Genomic DNA, 18,683 nt, shown 5'->3' with positions numbered 1-18,683 from the left:
CCAGGACAGAGGGTGGAATTACTAACACTGTGTACCTTATGGCTCTTCAGCACCTGTGCTGACTGAAGTTCAACTCCCCAGCACTCACTTTATGGTGACTCTCTGGTGTTCTCTGAGGTTCCCTTCTGCTTTGGTTAAGCTGCCTGGTACCCTATTGCAATAGCGCCACAGCTTCCCTTAATCTTTACTCAGAGCCAAGTGTGGTGGCTCAAGCCTGTAATCCCAGAATTTTGGGAGGCTGAGCCAGGGGAATTGCTTGATCCCAGGAGTTCAAGATCAGCCTGGAAAACATGGTGAAACCCCATCTCTACAAAAAAAATTTTTTTTAATTATCCAAGCATGGAGGGATGTAACTGTAGTCCCAGCCACTGAAGAGGCTGAGGTAGGTGGATCACTTGAGCCTGGGAGGTTTAGGTTGCAGTGAGCTGTGATCATGCCACTGCACTCCAGCCTAGGCAACAAAGTGAGATCCTGTCTAAAATAAAATTTAGAACAATTTACTCAGGCCTAAGATTTAAGAGCCTTACCCGAGAAGACCCCTCATCCATAAGAGCATGAGATAACTCTCCACCCTGTGTAGACCTTGCCCATCATCATCATGGGAGAAATAGGATCCTTCCCTGAAACCTGTCTAAATGTACCAGATGATGAAGAGGCTGGAAAGAGCTGAGTGTGACTCTGGGGTCTTATTTTTAATCATACTTGTTCCCCTTGATATGAGTATATCTTTACTCATTGGTGCTAGGCAGCATTTATTTATTCTTTCATGTATGCATTCTTTCATATATTTATGCATTCCTCCATTCAAAAGATTTTAATCAGCATCTCCTGCCCATTAAAATAAATACATGGCTATGTAATGAAAGAAGTATATTCAGGTACTTTGTTCCACATTAAATTGTCTTGGGCACTACCAGCTATCTGCAGCACTTGGTGAGAAAAGCTGGTCTATCTCTGTAGCTCCTCTACTCATGCCCTACTCTCCTTCCTTGGAAGCATTTACCAGAAACATACAGTGGAGAAACACTGACCTCTGTTTTATCACTTCAGCACCTTATGATGTTTCCCACCTTTTCCACTGTATTAGGTTTGCTTTTCAAGACTTTTCTCACCTTTTGGATTCCTGTTTCCTTGCCACACCAAGACTGATATCTCGCTCATAAACAATACTTCTGTATATCTTGGACTGTTTTGAAATATGTCATATCTTCTCTAATCATTTAACCACAACTTCATCATCTAAGTGGAATAACATGTGAGTTCAAGTGGGTAAGAGGAATTAGAAGAAATTCTCATGAAAATGAAATCCTCTCCTTCTCACAGGCATCAGAGGGAGGGTAGGGCAGAGACCAAATAACACTTGCTACTGAAGTGACTCCAGCACAGACAAGGAAAATAGTGAAAGGGGTTTTTCATATTAGAAGGTGAACATAGGCTATGTTTTAAAAGTCAAGGAGTGGCAGATATACTCGATTGTGAGGGAGTCTGGTCAGTGTGACGAGGTAACTGTCCCCCCCACCCCCACCCCAGCTCCACTGAGATCTGGGAAACAAGGGTCAGTTAATAGGTTAACTCAGGAAGGCAGCATCATAACCATCTACGATTAGACAGGAAATTGCATAAGACGTCACCCTAGGAGAGTCTCATACACTGTCCCATCTGGCAAGAATCTACACATGCTACAGTTTAGAAGTTTTCGAAATTTTATAAACTTCTGTATCCTTTACTTAAACAAAATCCTTTTTGGAAAGCCAATTTGAAAACTAGATTAAAGCAGAAGTTCTCTGGTGGAAGTTGGAAATAGAGCCCCAGAGTTCCCCACAACCCTCCACATTATACCTGCTTTATCCTCCCTTCTGTAGCAAAGCTCCCCAAGTCTGAGTCCAGAGCTCTTATGCTAAATGCTCTTGGTGTTTCAATAAATGTCAGAGTTGCTAACATAGATTGGAAACTGGTTGCTTGAAACAGCTTTTTGTTAAGTTTTTTTCCTAAAAAAACAAAAAAGAAAAATTAAATTTTGGTTAAGCAGCCAGCCTAGATTCACACAGCCCTGAATCTTGAAATTTCCAGTTAGGTCTTCATGGAAGATCTTCTAATACAACATATGTAACTTTGGGGCTGGTGCTAGCCTGTAATTTATTTGAGAGTAAAAAATAAATAAAAAATTTAGAGCAGAAAGCTGGGGATTAAATCCTAGCAATGCCTAGACTTAGCATAGTTTCCAAGAAGCTGAAAACATGTTAAATTTGTGTTTGCTCTACACATCCAGATTATTTGTTTCTCTGGAAGCATTTCCTTCCCCCATAATTCTCTTTTGATTGTAATTTTCTTAAATTATCCTCCTACCCCTTATGACAAGCTTAAAAGGGCTCTCATGAGTGTGGCTGTGTCAGCTGACTCCGGACTGTTTCCAGGAAGGCAAATTATTTCCATGGTTTTCTTGGTTGCTTCATGCTGGCTGTTTTGTGAAAGGCCTCAAACATATTTGTATTTTTCCATATTTATTTAACTCAGTCTTGAAATTTCAATCTTCATATTTTTTTTATGCTTGGAAATTTAGCATTTTTAATTTTGTAACTCCATTTGAATGTCAGATTTTTTTTTTCTATTTTTTTGTCCTGCAAGTCTTGAAACGGTCTTTAGCCAGAGACGTTAAATATTTAATGCTGTTTCATTTGGAGAGTTACACGTGGAAAAAATTTGCCCCACCATCTATATTCTTCCTACATATGGCCATGCAGTAGCTTTATGGATAACCATTGACCAGACATTTAACAGACACAACACTTGGTACACACTGATTCTATTAGTCCTCATGGTTACCTTCCTGGTAGAAATGATTGATCAATCAACCTTGAGTCCCAGGTCACACAGCAGAGTGGTAGTCACGTGTTGAACACCCAGGTCTGTGCCACTCCAGTCCAGACATGGTACATAAACATACACATTCTGAGTATAGGAGTCTTGCTTCCCTAACAGAAAGTGTCTGGAGACACTAGGACTGTCACATTAACTCCCTCATGTCCACAATAATGTCTCCATGCCACCACCCTGTCCCTCAGGCCTGAAAGAATCTTCCCCTTCAAACTGCCATTCAAACTCCCTTATTTCCCTTACCAAAATTTTGAATTTGTAGTTTATATTACCTCAACTTAGTAGGTATCTGCAAATGATCGTTATATGATGAGTTAACAAATGAATAGATCAATGAAGAAATAGATACTTAAATGACACTTAAATAAAGGGTCTATTTCTCATTAGGCTGAGTCTTATGCCCATAGCTAGGTTTTTATGTCTTTTACTCTCCCAAGAGTAAAGTTTTTTAAATTACCATGGGAAGAATTTGGATGTATTAACTGACTGGAGATTCAATTAACTAATTTATTTATTTAGAGACAAGGTCGCCCTCTGTTGGCTCAGGCTGGAATGTAGGCTCCTCAGACTCCTGGGTTCAAGCAATCCTCCTATCTCAGCTTCCCAAGTAGTTAGAACTATTGATGTGTACCACCATGCCCCACTACTTTCTTTTTTTTTGTGGTAGAGATGAGGTCTCACTATGTTGGCCAGGCCAGTCTCAAACTCCTGGCCTCAAGTAATTTTCCCACCTCAGCCCCTCAAAGTGTTGGAATTATAGGCATGAGCCACTACATCCAGCCTTACTCAAGATTTTATATGAAGCGTAGCACACTTATTTCTGATGATTTGCATGCCGTGTTATAAGTATTTAGTATCTGATTATTTTGAGCACTTTATTAATTTGTTTGCCAATAATATTTTCCCATCTGTATAATTTATTAAACGCTGTGGAAAATGCTTATAGTTAGCATGTTCGTGAAAGAGAGTTTTGCAGCTGTAGCTCCTTTTTAAGGAAATTCAAACCAAGACCCTTGCTGGGGATGAGTGCTACTCATACTATAGCTCAGTTCAGCCTTGTTAAAACCATCCTTTCTCAGCCCTTACATCTGTGAATATGAATTTGAGATGGATTTGAAATATGTGAGGCAGCTTCCTGTGAGATTTTGGTCATGTGCCCAGACTATGACTTGCTTGTTTGGAGTCTCTGACATACACATGTATGTGGCCTGGAGAGCTTTCCATTGTTGCAGAATTTATCTGTTTTTTACAAAGTGAAATGTTCTCTGAGCCTACTACCCAGTTCTTTTTAATTACTCTTAACTACTCATGCCTCAGCTATAATTATTTATTTATTTTTTTATTATATTTTTTGAGACAGGGTCTTGCTCTGTTGCCCAGGCTGGAATGCATAACCACAGCTCATTGCAGCCTCCACCTTCTGGGATCAAGTGATCCTCCCACATCAGCCTTTCAAGTAGCTGGGACTACAGCTCTCATATAGCAACTTGGGGACTCCAGGTGTACACCACCACACTCAGCTAATTATTCTTATATTTTTTTGTAGAGACAGGGTCTTGCTATGTTGTTCATGCTGGTCTCAAACTCCTAACCTCAAGTGATCCTCCCACATCAGCCTCCTAAAGTTATGATTATTCATGATAACTGGGCTGGTCAGCTGGCTTTCCTCGAATCAGTCAATTCTCTCTCTCGCTTTTTTTTTTTCTATTGAGACAGAGTCTCACTCTTTCACCCAGGCAAGAGGGCAGTGGCACGATCTAGGCTGACTGCAACCTCCGCTTCCTGGGTTCAAGCAATTCTCTTGCCTCAGCCTCCCAAGTGGCTGGGATTATAGGCATGTACCACCATGCCTGGCTAAGAATCAGTCAATTCTTATGAATTCTCAGTGAAAGAAATAATATTTAACCTTTACTAGGCTCTCTATACCTTTAATATACAAAACTATTTTATCTTCACAATAATCCTGTGGAACAGTTAGGGTGGATACTATTATTCCTATTTCATAGACGAAGAAACTGTGACAACTTTCCATGATTAAGTTTTTTGTCCAAGATGGTTCCTCTAGCAAGTAGTATAGACAGAAACTTGAAAAAGGTCTTTGGCTGAGAAACCAGGTAATTCAGCTCTTAATACAAAAGATTAATCCTGGCAGACATCTTTTTATACTTGATATTGGGATGCATTTTTTAGTTCTAATAGAAAATTATTAATGAAACCACCAACAAGACTGAACAGTCCCTTTTTGCTTAAACTGACATCTTCACCTGTGAATTTTACCCTTCTCTCTCAAGGGCACTTCTTGCCCTTGGCGCAGATTCTTTCCCTAATCCTCTGAACATGGCTGCTCTGTGAAATACATGAAGGAGCACAACCCTAATAATTGTTGCAACCCATAACTCCTTGGGTGTCACTTTTCTCTTTATCATCAGCCTTATTACTTAACTTTAATCTTGACCTTGACCTCACCTCCTTGTAGTACATTTTCAAACATTACTATTAACACCCACCATTCAAAAAAAGTTAAATGGCTTTCCTTCAGTTCATATTTTCATCAGTCCTTTTTAGCATTCACTGCTCAGTCTTGGTAACCCTCTTGCCTTAGTTTGGGAGTTTCTGCACTTTATTTTTCTCCCTATACCTATACCTTTCTGATTATTTCCACTCCTTTGCTGTCATCTCCTTCCTTCCTTTCCTCCTGAATCTAGCCATTCACCAAGATTCTGTTTTGAATCTTCATTTTAAATTTCTGACCAATATTTCTCCAGGACAGTCTCATCTATTCCCATAACTTCACCTAACATCCCCACAAAAATTCCTTCCTAAACTCAGGTCCTACTGTTTTCTGAACTCCTGTCTCAGTTTCTACTGCCACCAGGACACTTCCATCTGGATATATCTGGTTTCATTTTCGTTTAAGACAAGACTCCCATTCCTCACTTTTCTACTTCTTACCTAGCATAGCTTGCTAAATCACAGACCTGGGTTCAAACGCCAGCTCTGCCAGTTACTAGCTAAATGACCAATTATTCAATTTTGTTTTCTCATCTAAAAAATGGAAATAATTGCAGCACCTGCCTTAGATGGTTGTTTGGAGACTAAAATAAGATAATATATGTAAAATATATTAGCACAATGACTAGCACACAGTGAATACACAAAAAATATTTGCAACTATTTGTATGAATAAAATGCTTCAGCCATGTCCATTGTCTAGCATGGCAAAAGGAACAGTCAGCAGAGTAAACAGACAACCCACAGAGTGGGAGAAAATCTTCACAATCTATATATCTGACAAAGGACTAATATCCAGAATCTACAATGAACTCAAATAAGTTATCAAGAAAAAAACCCAATGTTATCAAAAAGTGGGCTAAAAACGTGAACAGACAATTCTCAAAAAAGGATGTACAAATGGACAACAAACATATGAAAATACGCTCAACATCACTTATGATCAGGGAAATGCAAATCAAAATGATAATTCAATACTACCTTACTCCTGCAAGAATGGCCATAATCAAAAAATAAAAAAAACAGTAGTTGTTGGCATGGATGTGGTGAACAGGGAACACGTCAACACTGCTGGTGGGAATGTAAACTAGTACAACCCTATGGAAAACAGTGTGGAGGTTCCTTAAAGAACTAAAAGTAGAACTGCTATTTGATCCAGCAATCCCACTATTAGATATCTACCCAGAGGAAAAGAAGTTATTATGTGAAAAAGATTCTTGCACAGGCATGTTTATAGTAGCACAGTTCGCAATTGCAAAAAAGTGGAACCAACCCAAATGCCCATCAATCAATGAGTGTGTATATATATATATATATATATATATGTACATATAGTCAGTGAAGTAGCATTTAGACTGAGACTTGAAGAATGAGTAGAATTATATTAAGTAGAAATGGAGGAGAATAAAAAATATGAAAAAGGAGAACAGGTGCAAGGCACATTTGGAAAGCAATGTAATTCATTTTGTTTGCATGGGGATAGGATGAGTGTGAAGTTGGACTGGTAAGTTATTTTCAGACCTAAGCATGGAAGTTCTTAAGTTCATATCTGTTTTGCTTTATTTATTTTTTTTAATTTCTATAGGTTATTGGGGAACAGGTGGTGTTTGGTTACATGTGTGAGCTCTTTAGTGGTGATTTGTGAGATTTACCCGAGCAGTATATACTCAGTTTGTAGACTTTTATCCCTCACCCCCGTCCCACCCTTTTCTCCTAAATCCGCAAAGTCCATTGTGTCATTCTTCTGCCTTTGCATCCTCACAGCTTAGCTCCCACTTATGAGTGGGAACATAACGATGTTTGGTTTTCCATTCCTGAGTTACTTCACTTAGATTAACAGTCTCTAATCTCATCCAGGTTGCTGCAAATGCCATTAATTCATTTCTTTTTTAGAGATTCATTCTATTTCAGAAAGGAGACCAAATTACCTACTCTTTGAATTGTCTTATAAAAAAATAATGATCCTAGAGGTCAATTGAAAAGGAAATCAACTTCTGCTTCCCTATTTCATATTAATGGTCCTTGAATTTAGGGTAATATAATAGTACTATTTTCCATATAAATCACATGCAATGAAAAGAGTTTCTGACACAGAATAGCAGAATACATGCCAAATAAGAGTTACCTTTATTATTTTTATTTTTGTGTGTGCTTTCCCAAACTAAATTCAATGTCAGGTAAAATGCAGAGATAGCCTCAGCCTGTCACCCCCTCCCCCCACCACACACACACACACACACAGTGGGGATCTGTGGGTTCTGAGTTCTGCAGCGAAGCTGGTAAAAGACAGGGCCTTACCTTTAAGCACAGCCTAGTTCTCCTCTCTGGTCTTGGGAAAGAAAACTAGGTTTCCAGGCCACACAGCTTTCAAAAATAGAATGCTTATGGTGGAGTGGACGAATGTATATAGATAGAACGCATGGGACAAAATAGATTTTACAGAAATCTTCTCTGAGAATTATAGCCAGAACCCCTCAGAAAACTCTATCTTAAAAGCTACACAACTAGAACTTCTGTTTGTTTTCTTCCCTAGCTTTAAGGCTCAGCTTGAGGTCAAAGACCCTCATCAGGTTCCCCAGTGTCTTCTGTTACTGAGCTCTCCTAGGGCCTCACTGTTGACGTTGTAAGAACAAATCTACATGCTCATTTACATGGAAGGTTAGAGCAGTCTTTCTATAAAAAGGCCCCAATGCATGCTACATATTTTACTTACACACAGTTAGATCTTTATGACTCAATATCTGTAAATATACCTGTCTATATAACTATACATATATGTGCACTTAATGCAGTCTCAGAAGAAGAATATATCATATAATTCTATAGACAGAGTATGTCATAGGATAATATATTGAGATATAAAATTATATTTTCCTCTGCATTTTTCCCTGACTTTGCCAAGAACTATGTATCTCCTAGTCTCAGAGGTGTCTTCAGGACATCAACTGAAGCCTACATGAAGGCATTATCTCTTTCCAACTTTTGGAAAAGTCTGAGCTCATAGGAAGAGATTATGTCAGGTGTCTTCAACTAAGAGGGGAAAGGAAAAAGGTTTTGAGAAGGCATGAGAGAGGAAGAAGTTTCCTTAAACTGGAAAGAGAAACGTATGAGCTGTTTCCACAAGGCATAACAACCCATGCTCTACTTCTAGCTCCTTGGAAACTCCTGGGGTAGTTTTGTGAGGTGGACCTAGGGAGGCAGGATCCCTTAGATCTGGATTCTTAGCGTGTGTGAATGAGGAAAAATAGAAACTCAGACCCTGCATTCTCCAAAACTCCAGCAGGTGGCAGAATGGAAATTTAAACCCAGGGCTGATTCCAAAGTCAATGCACGTTCCAATGTCAGTGCTTTGTGCACAGAACAGCGGCTTTTTTAGTTGCAGTCAGTGAAGGTAGTTATCTCGTATGTGGAAGGGGGATGTGTAGGGGATGTATATTTCAAGTATTCTCCAAAGGATGAAGTAGACAAAGTGCAGAATTAAATGATACAGGTTTGAATCACAGCTGAGCAACCTTGGATGTTATCTGCAAAAAGGAAATAATAATACTTACACATTTTTTTATGATATAATTGAACTGATAAGTAGTTTGTGAATTGAATGACTACACGTTGTTATTACTACCTTCTGACCTTTAAGACTGTTTCCCAGGTACTACGTAGTAGTACTATGTAGCAATACCACATACAATAAAAGGTACTGCATAGCAATAAAAGGTAAACAGAGAAATTCACAGACAATATAACTCGTTTTCTTAGTCTGTGGCATTTTCTTGAACTAAAAAAAGAAATTTGTCCCTAGAATAGTAATCAAAATACGCTTGTATACGTGTATGACAAATTCCATATACTCTCATTCACTGGTACTCTAAGCAGCTGATTACAAATGTTGAATTATCAGATGTACACAGAAACATAATATAGAACTGGAAACAGCATTTGAGAGTGAAAAAAATGATCTTTGCATAAGGCTTAACTTTTGAGATTTATAATCTTGGGTATGTTAGCCTCTCTAATACTGTTTCCTCACCTATACAGTGGAAATAGTATTAATATCCACTATGACAGTTTTAAGGATAATTAAATCACCAAATGCAAATTACATCATGCTTGACACATAATAGCAGCTCAATAAAAATTTATTTCTCTTAGAGTAGAAAGACACCTAAAATCACCTACTTTATCCCTCTTACATTGTAGTTGATGAAATTGAGCCCCTAAATTTGTGTTTGTTTTTATTTCATTGGGAGCAAAACTTTTGGGACTATGGCTCAAGTGTCTTGATGAGAATATTTTGACACACTAAATATTGATACTATGTGATTTCCTACCATGTAAATTAAATACGATTCTTGAGGAAATTGTTATAATGCAATGAAGTAAAGCAAATCCATTGGAATATAATTTTCTATTAAATGCACATCATGAACCAACACAATGAGTTACCTTCTTTACTAACTTTGGAATCTTGCCTGAGAGGCAGCCATATAAGGTGTCATATTATCGTCATCATCACTTTCATTGCTATGAGCTATATGTGATTCTAAGAATAAATGCAAAGGTAGCAGATTCCTTAGTTGCATAAATCATGGCCAGGAAGTCATGCATCATAATACCCACCTTAGTTTTATCTTAGGAAAGTGAAAATGTTCCCTTAATCATTCTGAAGAGGATTCTTGACGAATACAATTATATTAAGAATCAGCTTCCTGTTACGCTGTGATCTGTCAATGAGAACCGTACCCCAGGGTGCAATCTTCCCCAGAGCAACTTTTTTTTCTACTGAACTACAGGGATTACGTGACTTGTGTGGATCCTCACGTACTTCCCTTTGGTAAATTCTTGAATGGCCAGGGTGTTTATAGCTGTATCCTTTTTGCACCTTTATGAAATACCTTTCATCTATTTAGAAATTTTTTTTTTTTTTTTTTTTTGAGACGGAGTTTCGCTCTTGTTACCCAGGCTGGAGTGCAATGGCGTGATCTCGGCTCACCGCAACCTCCACCTCCTGGGTTGAGGCAATTCTCCTGCCTCAGCCTCCCGAGTAACTGGGACTACAGGCACGCACCACCATGCCCAGAAATTTACTTTTTGTGCAGGTTAAATTAAGCAAATATATTAATAGTTTAATTTGCTGTTGATAACCTACTTTCAAAATAGATTTGCTGCTGCAATTGAATAATTATTTAGTGACTGAATTAATTTATTAATGTTCTTTGAGGATAGTTTTCTCAATTATTACATTTACTTAATGAAACTTAATGTTCTTAACCACATAATTAGCAAATTAATTCATATTCTTCCCTCTACACTATAACTCAGAAAAGATCACCTTTCCTACTGTAGTGAAACTCTGTAATTTCCTGGATATGACATGTTCTCTCATATCTTAATGCCATGGCATATGCTGTTCCTTTCCTCTCCGCACTTGGCCTGGTAGACTCCTACTACTTTTTCACACCTAGGATCAAGCATTGCTGCCATGCCAAACTTATTCATTCATTCAACAAAAGTTTAATGAGCATCAACTTAGTCAGGGGCTTGATGCTGGGCATCATCCAGCGTGCCCATGTGGGGCTCATTTGAGTGGATGGCTACAGTGTGCTGTGTGTGAATAGAGGCACACAAGAGGAAGAATGAACACAGCCAGTGGGCAGAGTTGGAGGTCTCAGAATGCCCCCAAAGATGGTAACCCCTTAGCTGGGTCTTCAAGTGTAAGAAAGATGGGAGAACAGCATATTCATTTCCATCAGGAACCATTTGATTGGAAGGAATGGCAAACAATTAAATGGAGGATTATTTTAAAAAATCAGAGGCATCTGATGGAATCCATTAATAAGAAGTACTTTGAAGGGAGGCGTTGGGCAAGTGGAGTTAGATTTCTTCAACTCCTCCACCAACTTTCTTCACTGTTCTCTAACCCATTTCTCACCGCTCAGAACACTATCATTCCTGTTAGCATCTGGGTGGGGCAGAACATTCAACTGTTACAATTAAACCAGGTACATGACTAATTTCTAGACGTGTCTTGGGTAGTCTGAATGTGAATAACAGGTTGTAGGTATTTCTTTCTTTCTTTCTCCTTCCTTCCTTCCTTCCTTCCTTCCTTCCTTCCTTCCTTCCTTCCTTCCTTCCTTCCTTCCTTCCTTCCTTCTTTAAATTATACTTTAAGTTCTGGGACATGCGTGCAGAATGTGCAGGTTTGTTACATAGGTATACATGTGCCATGGTGGTTTGCTGCACCCATCAACCTGTCATCTACATTAGGTATTTCTCCTAATTCTATCCCTCCCCTTGTCCTCTACCCCCACCCCGTCAGGTCCTGGTGTGTGATATTCCCCTCCCTGTGCCCATGTGTTCTCATTGTTCAACTCCCACTTATGAGTGAGAACATGTGGTGTTTGGTTTTCTGTTCCTGTGTTAGTTTGCTGAGAATGATGGTTTCCAGCTTCATCCATGTCCCTGCAAAGGACATGAACTCATTCTTTTTGATGGCTGAATAGTATTCCATGGTGTATATGTGCCGTATTTTCTTTATTCAGTCTATCATTGATGGGCATTTGGGTTGGTTCCAAGTATTGCTATGTGAATAGTGCTGCAATATACATATATGTGCATGTGTCTTTATAGAAGAATAATTTATAATCCTTTAGGTATATGCCCAGTAATGGGATTGCTGGGTCAAATGTTATTTCTGGTTCTAGATCCCTGAGGAATTGCCACACTGTTTTCCACAATGGTTGAACTAATTTACACTTCCACCAACAGTATAAAAGCATTTCTATTTCACCACATCCTCTCCATCATGTTTCCTGACTTTTTAATGATTGCCATTCTAACTGATGTATGATGGTATCTCACTGTGGTTTTGATTTGCATTTCTCTAACCGCCAGTGATGAGCGTTTTTAAATATGTTTGTTGGCTGCATAAATGTCTTCTTTTGAGAAATGTCTGTTCATATCCTTCACCCACTTTTTGATGGGTTTGTTTGGTTTTTTTTCGTGTAAATTTGTTTAAGTTCCTTGTATATTCTGGATATTAGACTTTTGTCAGATGGATAGATTGCAAAAATTTTCTCCCATTCTGTAGGTTGCCTGTTCACTCTGATGATAGTTTCCTTAGTTGTTCAGAGGCTTGTTAGTTTAATTAGATATCATTCATCAATTTTGGCTTTTGTTGCAATTGCTTTTGGTGTTTTAGTCATGAAGTCTTTGCCCATGCCTATGTCCTGAATGTTATTGCCTAGGTTTTCTTCTAGGATTTTTATGGTTTTAGGTCTTATGTTTAAGTCTTTAATCCATCTTGAGTTAATTTTTGTAAAAGATGTAAGGAAGGGGTCCAGTTTCAGTTTTCTGCATGTGGTTAGCCAGTTTTCCCAAAACCATTTATTAAATAGGGAATACTTTACCTATTGCTTGTTTTAGTCAGGTTTGTCAAAGATCAGGTGGTTGTAGATGTGTGGTGTTATTTCTGAGGCCTCTTTTCTGTTCCATTGGTCTGTGTATCTGTTTTGGTACCAGTACCATGCATTTTGGTTATTGTAGCCTTTTAGAAGAGTTTGAAGTCAGGTAGAGTGATGCCTCCAGCTTTGTTCTTTTTGCTCAGGATTGTCTTGGCTATGTGGGCTCTTTTTTGGTTTCATATGAAATTTAAAGAAGTTTTTTTGTAAAAGGGTCTGTGAAGAAAGTAAATGTAACCTCATGGGAATAGCAATGAATCTATGTATTACTTTGGGCAGTATGGCCATTTTCATGATATTGATTCCGAAATTTTCACAATATCGATTCATCCTATCCATGAGCATGAAATGTTTTTCCATTCGTTTGTCTCCTGTGTTGTTTCCTTGAGTAGTGGTTTGTAGTTCTCCTTGAAGAGGTCCTTCACATCCCTTGTAGATTATATTCCTAGGTATTTTATTCTCTTTGTAGCAATTGTAAATGGGGGTTCACTCATCATATGGCTCTCTGTCTATTATTGGTGTATAGGAATGCTTGTGATTTTTGCACATTTATTTTTGTATACTGAGACTTTGCTGAAGTTGCTTATCAGCTTAAGGAGTTTTTGGGGCTGAGACAGTGGGGTTTTCTAAATGTACAATCATGTCATCTCCAAACAGAGACAATTTGACTTCCTCTCTTCTTATCTGAATACCCTTTAGTTCTTTCTCTTGCCTGATTGCCCTGGCCAGAACTTCCAATATTATTTTGAATAGGAGTGGTGAGAGAGGGCATCCTTGTCCTGTGCTAGTTTTCAAAGGGAATGATTCCAGCTTTTACCCATTCAGTATGATATTAGCTGTGGGTTTGTCATAAATAGCCCTTATTATTTTGAGATATGTTCCATCAATACCTAGTTTATTTATTGTTTTTAGTATGAAAGGGTGTTGAATTTTATCAAAGGTCTGTTCTGCATCTATTGAGATAATCATGTGGTTTTTGTCATTGGTTTTATGTGATGGATTACGTTTATTGATTTGCATATGTTGAACCAGCCTTGCATCCCAGGGATGAAGCCGACTTAATCATGGTGGATAAACTTTTTGATGTGCTGCTGGATTCGGTTTGCCAGTATTTTATGAGGATTTTCCCATCGATGTTCATCAGGGATATTGGCCTGAAATTTTCTTTTTTTGTTGTGTCTCTGCCAGGGTTTTGTATCAGGATGATGCTGGCCTCATGAAATGAGTTAAAAAGGAGTCCCTCATTTTCTTTTCTTATTTATTTATTTATTTTATTTTCTCACTATGTTGCCCAGGCTGGAGTGCAGTGGCATGATCTTGGCTCATTGCAACCTCCACGTCCTGGGTTCAAGCAATTCTCCAGCCTCAAGCATCCCAAGTAGCTGGGATTACAGGTGTGCACCACCATGCCTGGCTAATTTTTGTATTTTTAGTAGAGATGGGGTTTCGCCATGTTGGCCAGGCTGTGTTTTGATTCTTTTTTTTATCATACTTTAAGTTCTGGGGTACATGTACAGAACGTGCAGGTTTGTTACCTAGGTATACACGTGCCATGGTGGTTAGCTGCATCCATCACCCTGTCATTTACATTAGGTATTTCTCCTAACACTATCCCACCCCAATCCTCCCACTCGTTGCTATCCTTCCATAGCCTGCATGAAGCTGGAGTCCCTCATCTTCAATTGTTTGTAATAGTTTCAGAAGTAATGGTACCAGCTCCTCTTTGTACCTCTGGTAAAATTTGGCTGTGAATCCATCTGGTCCTGGGCTTTTTTTGGTTGGTAGGCTATTAATTACTACCTCAATTTCAGAAGCTGTTATTGGCGTATTCAGGGATCTGACTTCTTCCTGGTTTAGTCTTGGGAGGGTGTATGTGTACAGAAATTTATCTATTTCTTCTAGATTTTCTAGTTCATTTGCATAGAGGTGTTTTTAGTGTTCTCTGATGGTAGTTTGTATCTGTGAGATTAGTGGTGAGATCACCTTTATAATTTTTTATTGTGCCTATTAAATTCTTCTCTCTTTTCTCTTTATTACTCTGGCTAGCAGTCTAACTATTTTATTAATCTTTTCAAAAAACCAGCTCCTGGATTGATCGATTTTTTTGAAGGGTTTTTGTGTTTCTGTCTCCTTCAACTCTGCTCTGATCTTAGTTATTTCTTGTCTTCTGCTAGCTTTTGAATTTGTTTGCTCCTGCTTCTGTAGTTCTTTTAATTGTGATGTTAGGGTGTTGATTTTAGATCTTTCCAGTTTTTTCACGTGGGCATATAGTGGTATAAATTTTCCTCTTAACACTGCTTTAGCTGTGTCCTAGAGATTGTGGTATGTTGTGTCTTTATTCTCATTGGTTTCAAAGAACTTCTTTATTTCTGCCTCAATTTTTTTATTTACCCAGTAGTCATTCAGGAGCAGGTAGTTCAGTTTCCATGTAGTTGTACAGTTTTGAGTGGGTTTCTTAATCCTGAGTTCTAATTTGATTGCGCTGTGGTCTGAGAGACTGTTTGTTATGATGTCTGTTCTTTTTTATTTGCTGAGGAGTGTTTCACTTCCAATTATGTTGTGAATTTTAGAATAAGTGCTATGTGGTGCTGAGAATGTATATTCTGTTGATTTGGGGTGGAGAGTTCTGTAAATGTCTATTAGATCTGCTTGGTTCAGAGCTAAGTTCAAACCCTGAATACCCTTGTTAATTTTCTGTCTTGTTGATCAGTCTAATATTGCCAGTGAGCAGTTAAAGTCTCCCAGTATTATTGTGTGTGAGCCTAAGTCTCTTTGTAGGTCTCTAAGAACTTGCTTTATGTATCTGGATGCTCCTGTATTGGGTGCATATATATTTAGGATAGTTCTTCTTGGAGCATTGATCCATTTACCATTATGTAATGCCCTTCTTTGTCTTTTTTTTTTTAATTTTCTTATTTTTTTTCCCATTTATTTATTTTATTGCATTTTAGGTTTTGGGGTACATGTGAAGAACATGCAAAATTGTTGCATAGGTACACACGTGGCAGTGTGATTTGCTGCCTTCCTCCCCATCACCTATATCTGGCATTTCTCCCCAGCTCCCAACTCCCCACCGTCCCTCCCCTATTTCCCCCCAACTGACCCCAGTGTGTAGTGCTCCCCTCCCTGTGTCCATGTGTTCTCATTGTTCAACACCCACCTATGAGTGAGAACATGTGGTGTTTGATCTTCTGCTCTTCTGTCAGTTTGCTGAGAATGATGGTTTCCAGGTTCATCCATGTCGCTACAAAGGACACAAACTCATCGTTTTTGATGGCTGCATAATATTCCATGGTGTATATGTGCCACATTTTCCCCATCCAGTCTATCGTTGATGGGCATTTGGGTTGGTTCCAGGTCTTTGCTATTGTAAACAGTGCTGCAATGAACATTCGTGTGCACGTGTCCTTATAGTAGAACGATTTGTAATCCTTTGGATATATACCCAGTAATGGGATTGCTGGGTCAAATGGAATTTCTATTTCTATGTCCTTGAGGAATCGCCACACTGTCTTCCACAATGGTTGAACTAATTGACACTCCCACCAACAGTGTAAAAGTGTTCCTATTTCTCCACATCCTCTCCAGCATCTGTTGTCTCCAGCTTTTTTAATGATGGCCATTCTAACTGGCGTGAGATGATATCTCAATGTAGTTTTGATTTGCATTTCTCTGATGACCAGTGATGATGAGCATTTTTTCATATGTTTGTTGGCCTCACGTATGTCTTCTTTTGTAAAGTGTCTGTTCATATCCTTTGCCCACTTTTGAATGGGCTTGTTAGTTTTTTTCTTGTAAATCTGTTTTAGTTCTTTGTAAATTTTGGATATCAGCCCTTTGTCAGATGGGTGAACTGCAAAAATTTTTTCCCAATCTGTTGGTTGCCGATTCACTCTAATGATTGTTTCTTTTGCTGTGCAGAAGCTGTGGAGTTTGATTAGGTCCCATTTGTCTATTTTGGCTTTTGTTGTCAATGCCTTTGGTGTTTTGGTCATGAAGTCCTTGCCTACACCTACGTCCTGAATGGTTTTGCCTAGATTTTCTTCTAGGGTTTTTATGGTGTTAGGTCTTATGTTTAAGTCTTTAATCCATCTGGAGTTAATTTTAGTGTAAGGTGTCAGGAAGGGGTCCAGTTTCTGCTTTCTGCACATGGCTAGCCAGCTTTCCCAACACCATTTATTGAACAGGGAATCCTTTCCCCATTGCTTGTTTTTGTCTGGCTTGTCAAAGATCAGATGATTGTAGAAAGGTTGTGTTGCCTCTGAGACCTCTGTTCTGTTCCATTGGTCTATATCTCTGTTTTGGTACCAATACCATGCTGTTTTGATTACTGTAGCCTTGTAGTATAGTTTGAAGTCTGGTAGTGTGATGCCCCCCGCTTTGTTCTTTTTGCTTAGAATTGTCTTGGCTATGCAGGCTCTCTTTTGGTTCCATATGAAGTTTAAGGTGGTTTTTTCCAGTTCTGCGAAGAAGGTCATTGGTAGCTTGATGGGGATAGCATTGAATCTGTAAATTACTTTGGGCAGTATGGCCATTTTCACGATATTGATTCTTCCTAACCATGAACATGGAATGTTTCTCCATCTGTTTGTGTCCTCTCTTATTTCGTTGAGCAGTGGCTTGTAGTTCTCCTTGAAGAGGTCCTTTACATTCCTTGTTAGTTGTATTCCTAGGTATTTTATTCTCTTTGTGGCAATTGTGAATGGAAGTTTGTTCTTGATGTGGCTCTCTTTAAGTCTGTTATTGGTGTATAGGAATGCATGTGATTTTTGCACATTGATTTTGTATCCTGAGACTTTGCTGAACTTGCTTATCAGTTTCAGGAGGTTTGGGGCTGAGACGATGGGGTCTTCTAGATATACAATCATGTCGTCTGCAAATAGAGACAATTTGACTTCCTCCTTTCCTATTTGAATGCCCTTTATTTCTTTTTCTTGCCTGATTGCTCTGGCTAGAACTTCTAATACTATATTGAATAGCAGTGGTGAGAGCGGGCATCCTTGTCTGGTGCCACATTTCAAGGGAAATGCTTCCAGTTTTTGCCCATTCAGTATGATATTGGCTGTTGGTTTGTCATAAATAGCTTTTATTATTTTGAGATACGTTCCATCGATACCTAGCTTATTGAGTGTTTTTAGCATAAAGGGCTGTTGAATTTTGTCAAAGGCCTTCTCTGCATCAATTGAGATAATCATGTGGTTTTTGTCTTTGGTTCTGTTTATTTGGTGAATTACGTTTATAGACTTGCGTATGTTGAAGCAGCCTTGCATCCCCGGGATGAAGCCTACTTGATCATGGTGGATAAGCTTTTTGATGTGCTGTTGCAATCGGCTTGTCAATATTTTATTGAAGATTTTTGCATCTATGTTCATCATGGATATTGGCCTGAAGTTTTCTTTTCTTTTTGAGTCTCTGCCGGGTTTTGGAATGAGGATGATGTTGGTGTCATAAAATGATTTGGGAAGAATTCCCTCTTTTTGTATTGTTTGGAATAGTTTCAGAAGGAATGGTATCAACTCCTCTTTGTATGTCTGGTAGAATTCAGCTGTGAACCCATCTGGACCTGGGCTTTTTTTGGGTGGTAAGCTCTTAATTGCTGCCTCAACTTCAGACCTTGTTATGGGTCTGTTCAGGGTTTCGGCTTCTTCCTGGTTTAGGCTTGGCAGGAGGCAAGTGTCCAGGAATTTATCCATTTCTTCCAGGTTTATTAGTTTGTGTGCATAGAGTTGTTTTTAATAATCTCTGATGATGGTTTAAATTTCTGTGGAATCTGTGGTGATATCCCCTTTATCGTTTTTTATTGCATCAATTTGGTTATTCTCTCTTTTCTTTTTTATTAAT

General features: G+C 38.7%; 1 long non-coding RNA gene across 2 annotated transcripts in view; it reads left to right on the top strand.

Annotated features, from left to right (window-relative positions):
• Positions 1-18,683, top strand: part of LOC116556405 — a 400,504-nt gene that overhangs the window by 133,967 nt on the left and 247,854 nt on the right. The gene's annotated exons all lie outside the window — the stretch shown is intronic.

The sequence above is a fragment of the Sapajus apella genome, unplaced genomic scaffold (genome assembly GCF_009761245.1).
Source record: "Sapajus apella isolate SASKATOON/1434 unplaced genomic scaffold, GSC_monkey_1.0 scaffold16, whole genome shotgun sequence".
Taxonomy (NCBI): Eukaryota; Metazoa; Chordata; class Mammalia; order Primates; family Cebidae; genus Sapajus; species Sapajus apella.
This window is presented reverse-complemented; position numbering and strand designations above follow the sequence as displayed.